Here is an 8,137-nt window from a genome sequence, read left to right on the forward strand (position 1 = left end):
TGGACATTAAGCTCCTCATTTTGTATTTAGAAAACTCAGTGGATCTGTAAGATAAGGGATGCGTTTCATGGGTACATATTCATTTTAATCCCTTGCACCTTTTTAATAATATCAACATCCTGTACATTTAGCAGAGTTGTTTTGTTTTTTTGGTACATTTTACTGGGTCTGATTTGCCTTTCACTTGTTTACACCAGTTTAACTCCATTGATTGCAATGACTCTCATCAGTTTAAGTGAAAGGAGAATCAGGTCCATTGTGTCTGGCTTTGAAACTACACTTTATGAATTGTTGATAGAGGGCTCTAAATCGGTCATAGTCATCTATTAGTTTCTGTTAGGCTGCCCTCTTTAGTAGTGTCTCAGTCAGCAATGGACGTTGACTGGAAGGACTGAGAAAGAACTGTAGGATTTGGCCCAATATTTTTATATGTAATATCTGACCGTATAATAAAAATAGTTATGCACTGAAAATGGCTGCATGAACTTTTGTAGAGTCTAACTGCTTGAGGGGTTAGGACTCCATTATGGTTCATAGATTCCAAGGCCAGAAGGGACCATTGTGATTATAGAATCATAGAATATCAGGGTTGGAAGGGACCTCAGGAGGTCATCTAGTCCAACCCCCTGCTCAAAGCAGGACCAATCCCCAACTAAATCATCCCAGCCAGGGCTTTGTCAAGCCTGACCTTAAAAACTTCTAAGGAAGGAGATTCCACCACCTCCCTAGGTAACGCATTCCAGTGTTTCACCACTCTCCTAGTGAAAAAGTTTTTCCTAATATCCAACCTAAACCTCCCCCCATCTTGTCTGACTTCCTGTACAACACAGGCCATGGAACTTCCCCAAAATAACTCTTAGATCATATCTTTTAGAAAAAGTATCCAGTCGTGATTTTAAAATTGTCAGTGATGGAGAATCCATTGATGTCATTGGTAAATTGTTCCATTGGCTACTTACTCTCACCATTAAAAAATTATGCCTTATTTCCAGTCTGAATGTGTCAAACATCAACTTCCAGCCATTGGATCACGTTACAGCTTTCTCTTCTAGACTGAAGAGCCTGTTGTTAAACATTTATTCCCGTGTAGATACTTGTAGCCTGTAATCAAGTCACTTCTTAACCTTCTCTTTGAGCTTTTAGTTTATCAATCTATTTAGTTTATCACTATAAAGACTATTTTCTAATCTTTTAATTATTCTTATGGCTCTTCTCTAAACCCTCTCCAATTTATCAACATCCTTCTTGAATTGTGGGCACAGAACTGGACACACTACTTCAGCAGCGGTCACACCAGTGCCAAAGATAAAGGTAAAATAACCTCTCTCCTTGTGCATGAGATTCCTCTATTTATGAATCCCAGGATCGCATTTGCTCTTTTGTCCACAGTGCACACTGGGAACTTATGTTCAGCTGATTATCCACCATGACCCCCAAATCTTTTTCAGAGTCTCTGCTTCCCAGGATAAAGTCCCCCATCCTGTAAGTATGGCCTATGTTCTTTTTTTCCTAGATGCATACTTTTTACAGATAGCGGTATTAAAATGCATATTGTTTACTTGCACCCAATTTACCAGATAGCTCTGAACCCATGAACTCTCCTCTTTGTTATTTACCAGTCCCCCAATCTTCATGTTATCTGCAAATTTTATCAGTGATGATTTTGTTTTCTTCCAGGTCATTGATAAAAATGTTAAATAGCATAGGACCAAGAATCGATCCTGCGGGACCTCACTGAAAACACCCGCTTGATGATGAGTCCCCATTTGCAATTATATTTTGAGACCTATCAGTTGGCCATATTTTAATCCATTTAATGTGTGCCATGATAATTTTTAATCATTCCATCTTTTTAATCAAAATGTCGTGCGGAACCAAGTCAAACGCCTTAGATAAGTCTAAGTATATTATAGACACTATTACCTTTATCAACCAAACTTGTAATCTCATTTTTTTTAAAAAATCAAGTTATTTGACAGGAACTATTTTCCATAAACCCAAGTTGATTTGCATTAATTACATTACCCTCCTTTAATTGTTTACTGATTTGAGTCATAGATCAGCCACTCCATGTTGGAAATGTGGATTACAAGGTACATCAGGGATGTGTAAAATGGAGGATTGTCACTGTTGAAACTTCAACCACTTGCCCTGCTCTATTCCAAAATGTTTGAACACATAAATAGTTGATCATATTAGCTCAACAAGTAATGAGAGAGGTTCTTAGCATTACTTAACTAATTTAAAAGCATTTTAAGGGCCAGATCTGTCAGGTCAAGAGCCTAGAATCATACACAGAACTGATACAGATGCAAATACTGTAACAAGGTGGTCCTTGCAAATCAGATATTTTCACATGCCAACCGCAGTTGTTTACCTATGCCCACATGGCTACTTGCACGCACAGATACCTGATTTGCAGATGGAATTGCAGCGACTGTCAATGCAAGTTAGCCGCACAATTGCACATGCATTTTTATGCATGGCTGAGTGTTTGAAAATCTGCATCCAAAAGTCACTTTAGAAAATATCATAAATATAATGGTACAATATTTAGTTTAAAGAATAACCAAGTCTGAGAAGAGTTATTTTAATAACCAAGGTAAGTAGTCAGAATGCAGGTAAAGAGCCCAATTGTGATGATATCAATTTGAACGGCTAAATCCCTGTTGTCTTCAGAGATCTGTCACCAGGTTTATCAGTCGGACTCAATTGTTTGCAATCTAACCTTTGAGTGGTCTGGGACTTGGTCTTCTGATTTTATTTTTCTTTTATGGTGCAACTGAGAAAGTATTAGGCAACTGTGCAAAACGAAGAGAATATTGCTCTCCAAACCTGTGTGTCAGGCACCTTTAACAAGAGTCTTCCCTCCATTGAAAATATTCTGTCAAGACCTTACCAAAAACTCCTGGAGCACATGAAAATACTTCAAAATCTAAGGCTATAAAGCCTAGGGAAAGTGTGAGGAAAAGAGATTAGCCATTCACTGCCTGAAAAACAGTGGACACAAGCTTATTTTTCATTGTTTGCAGTCTTTATTGCTGGTCACGTATACTGAAAGCAGTTCTGTTGCTTTTGCACAGCTCTGGTTATAACTTTGTTGATGTAATTGGATGTTTGACGTCATCCACCTGTGTCAGAAAGGAATTTGGCCCTTAAGTGCTACCCTTGAAACAGAATTGTAGGTGTGATTGAAAAGGATGTGGTGGAAAACTGCTGAGGTTAAAGAGTCAAATATAGAATGTTATTTTGCCAACCTTTGTTTTTACTGTTTAATACAATTTTTCATAAGAAAGACCAGGGCCTGATTCTCATTTTCACTAAGACCACTTTATCCCGCTCCGGTAAATGACAGTTACACCTACTTCAGGGTCCTTTTTCGCTGCCATGGTGGTGTAAACTGACATTAGTGTAAATGAGAATCACGCTCCGAGTCTAAAATCAAGATGAAATCATTCTTGTTTCTTGAAATGCAAGTGAAAACAGTCCTCTCAGTAACAGTGTGTGGAAGCAAATTAAAGCTTTGCGTTGCATCTGGAATAGGCATTTTTTTTCTCCCTATTGAAATAATTAGAATTAAAAACAACTACTACTATTTCTTAATGTCCAGAACAAGTACACAGAGGTGCAGGGTTTCATTTCACAGCATGATCAGTATGTGAAACGGAAGTCCCAGTCCTGTGTGATCAAGCGTTCTGATACTCTGGTTATACGTGATGCATCTCTGACTAACCCCCTAGCTAATTAGCTCTGCAACTTTAGGCCTAGTGTGTGCATGTACGTTAGAATCCAACCGTGCAAACACTTTATGGACAGATGCTACACCTGGTAGAAAGTATTTGAAAGAAGTATTTGGCCTACTAGCACAGGCCCATGTCTTCTGAAAGAAAATGTGCTCTTGCTTACAAAAATTGGCGGGTTTTGAGAGAGTATGTCCATTGCATTAGAAATGTAGGCCTGACAATGGTATGAAACAGGAAGGTGATGTTGGCCTAAAATCTGCATCCGTGGAAAAAGATATCGGAAATCCCATGGATCTTATATGGGTATCTGTGTTGCCTTCGTGTGGCTCCCAACTCTTTGATTGCACTCCTCCCTTACCCACTGAGGATCACACAGCTGACTCCTGTGTTATGCTGTTCCCAGTTCTCCACCTTTGTTTGTGCTCAAGTGAGCCCCACTGGAGAACACAGAGTAGCAATAACTTGTGTGTCATAGTCGCCTTAGATATACTTTGTCAGGGAGCATGGAAAGCAGATATTCACCCTCAGGCTGCCCACACACCTTTTCCCTTGTGGGGGTCTCCAGTGGAGGAGCTGCTGGCAGCGGCATCATGCAGCATGTGTTACTCGATTTGTTCCACATGGTCTTCCCAGGCCTACTTTTATCTTTCTTTATCCCTGCTGGCTTCCCTTTATGCTATGGAAAGACAAGTAGCATATGGGCCATAATTGTAATTTTTAATGGAAGAAAATTGCCTTCAAATATTGGACCCACACAAAAGGAGGAAACTTTTCCTTTCTCAAACAAGAGAGAATGGGCCTGATTTTTCACACACTTACACCAGTGTAAATTAAGGAGTCATTCCAGTGGAGTCGATAGTTTTACCTGTGTAAAACTGGACAAGTGGAGTAGAATCGGGCTTAATAGTTTAATGGAGGAATCAGAATTTTGCCTGGTCCAGAATCCATCCTGTGGTTGCAAGAAAGGACCATCACTAGAAGAAAGTGAAAAATAATATTGGCTAGAAAGAGGCCTCAGAAATGGGCTGCAATAATCAAAAGATCAGACAAAAATCCGGTCCTGAAATTCTTTCAAGGATTTCAAGACCCCTTTCTTGCATTCATCTTATCATAGGAATTGAAGTCATGTCCTTGAGAGAAGACAAATTCTTTTCCAACCAAAAGCACAGTTCAGAAGGCCACTGATAATCTAGTCATACAGCTCAGCAATCTCAGTAAAATACGCTGAAGGCCACATGTTTGAAACTAACATACAGTGAAGTTTTAGTTTCGGGAGCTGTTTTGTTAAGTCCCCAAACTGTAAGTTGAACAACATGGAAACTTTATATAAATATTATTTTGCTTTCATTAGTCTTTATTTTAAAATGTCATAAGTATAAATTGTTTTTCCAACTGAACAAATTAACTGTTATTCTGCAATGGAAAATAAGTCATGCCACCTTAATCAACATTTGTGGCATCAGAATTCAACAGCTTTTGTCAATGAAATAAATCTTATGCTGCCACAGAATTCCATGGGTCCTGATTATGATAGTTTGTGGGCATTGCCCACTATGTTTCACTGACTTAAGGGATTCATTAATGTAACTACTGAATTGTAAACCAGGGCATCTTCCAGAGCACATCTCGGTTCTCTGGCAGTCTGAATAATGGAGGGGAATTAATGGCATTTGAGGCTAAACATTCTCCTGTTTTTGAAAGTGATGAGTGGAGAAAACAGTGGTAAGAAAGGTAAAAAATAGGAACCAAGAAAATAAGGGGTGTAGAGGTATTGGACTATGCAATTTTTCCCTCTTTTTAAAATCATACTCACTTCATTATATAACAACGGATGACTGCATGCATTTTACTTTCAATTTGGATAACTTCACTAGCATGACAAAATATACAAGTGTTACCAAAGTTAATGCACCAAGAAACTGTCTAGGACAGGTTTAATATGGTACTGAGGTTTAGTACCTTGCAACCTTTTTGTACCACTGTCCATAACCTGACAGTGGAAAATTATTGCTGGCATCTCTTTCTCTTCTCCGAGAAACAGCCGTGTTAGTCTGTATTTGCAAAAAGAAAAGGAGTACTTGTGGCACCTTAGAGACTAACCAATTTATTTGAGCATAAGCTTTCATGAGCTACAGCTCACTTCATCGGATGCATACTGTGGAAAATACAGAAGATGTTTTTATACACACAAACCATGAAAAAATGGGTGATTATCACTACAAAAGGTTTTCTCTCCCCCCACCCCACTCTCCTGCTGGTAATAGCTTATGTAAAGTGATCATTCTCCTTACAATGTGTATGATAATCAAGGTGGGCCATTTCCAGCACAAATCCAGGGTTTAACAAGAACGTTGGGGGGGGGGGGGGGAGGAAAAAACAAGGGGAAGTAGGTTACCTTGCATAATGACTTAGCCACTCCCAGTCTCTATTCAAGCCTAAGTTAATTGTATCCAATTTGCAAATGAATTCCAATTCAGCAGTCTCTTGCTGGAGTCTGGATTTGAAGTTTTTCTGTTGTAATATTGCAACTTTCATGTCTGTAATTGCATGACCAGAGAGATTGAAGTGAAATGGCCCACCTTGATTATCAAAAGTGCTGGTAATGGCCCACCTTGATGATCATACACATTGTAAGGAGAGTGATCACTTTACATAAGCTATTACCAGCAGGAGAGTGGGGTGGGGAGGAGAGAAAACCTTTTGTAGTGATGATCACCCATTTTTTCATGGTTTGTGTGTATGAAAACATCTTCTGTATTTTCCACAGTATACATCCGATGAAGTGAGCTGTAGCTCACGAAAGCTTATGCTGAAATAAATTGGTTAGTCTCTAAGGTGCCACAAGTACTCCTTTTCTTCTCCGAGAGTTATGCATTATTTTCCTTTCTCACTCTTTAGTATAATGGTGTGTGTGTACACACGGTATTTTAGGTCATGTCTAAACTGTGGGGACTATATTGGCATAGCTACGGTACCATGTCTGTGCCAGCATAACCCCATAGTGTCAACCACGTTGATAGAAGGGATTTTCCACTTGGGGTTATATCAGCATAGTTACTTTACTCAGGAGTGTGAAAAATCCACACTTCTGAGCAATGTAGTTATGTCAAAGTGATGGGATGGTCATATTACACAAGGTGGCAGAGCAGGATAAATTAGATTACTTAACCTGATGGGCTGCACCTGGGGGAGAGCAGGGGCTTGAAAGGTTGGTTGATGGATGGAGGCAGAGAAGGAACAGGTGCGGCTAGTATAAAGCTGGGAACTTGGCAGCAGAGCATGTAGCCACTCTCAGGACATTAGAGAGGGAAACCTGGGAGAGAGGATATATGAAAAGGCTCAGGGGAATGGCAGCAAGGTGTAAGATGGTGCAGACCTTGGCTGCTGATTAGAGGGTTCCTGAGCTGGAATCTGAAGTAGAAGGTGGGCCACTGCAGGAGTGTCCAGATCAGGGCAGTGAAGGGAAGACTGCCATTTTTTATGTAGAGACTTTGATACCCCAGAAGGGGAGGATTGTAGTGACTTGGTGAGGGAGCCAAACCATGAAGAGAGCACCCTGAGTCACAGAGAGAGAAGTTTCAGAGTAACAGCCGTGTTAGTCTGTATTCGTAAAAAGAAAAGGAGTACTTGTGGCACCTTAGAGACTAACCAGTTTATTTGAGCATGAGCTTTCGTGAGCTACAGCTCACTTCATCGGATGCATAGCATATCGTGGAAACTGCAGAAGACATTATATACACACAGAGACCATGAAACAAAACTTCCTCCCACCTCACTCCCCCGCTGGCAACAGCTTATCTAAAGTGATCATCAAGTAGAGCCATTTCCAGCACAAATCCAGGTTTTCTCACCCTTCCCCCCCCCCCCACACATACAAACTCACTCTCCTGCTGGCAACAGCCCATCCCCCTTTGAAACCCCTCTTTATAATGCGCATGATAATCAAGGTGGGTCACCTCCAGCACTAATCCAGGTTTTCTCACCCCCCCCCACCCTCCCCTTTTCCAAAAACCACACACACACACTCATTCTCCTGCTGGCAACAGCTCATCTTACAATGTGCACAGCAATAATCCAAGTTTAACCAGAACGTCTTGGGGGGGGGTTTGCAGGAAAAAAACAAGAGAGAAGTGACAGAAGGGGCATCAGACCTGGTGAGCTAATCCCCAGGTGGGCTATTAGGAGGTGCTGGCACAGTGAGTGGGGCCTGTCAGTCTATCTAAATGTTAAGTATAGAGCAGGCCTCCTCTAGACTGGTGAAATCCAGTGGTTAGGGAACACAGTAGGTGCAGTAAAAGTGACCGATATCGTCTAGCTGCTAGCACAGTGCTGAAGCAGGGCGAGGGGGAAAGGATTGCAGGGGCCAAGGGTCGGAAGGTGTTGGAAGGGGTGGG

Source organism: Chelonia mydas, chromosome 6, assembly GCF_015237465.2.
Source record: "Chelonia mydas isolate rCheMyd1 chromosome 6, rCheMyd1.pri.v2, whole genome shotgun sequence".
In the NCBI taxonomy this organism is placed as follows: Eukaryota; Metazoa; Chordata; order Testudines; family Cheloniidae; genus Chelonia; species Chelonia mydas.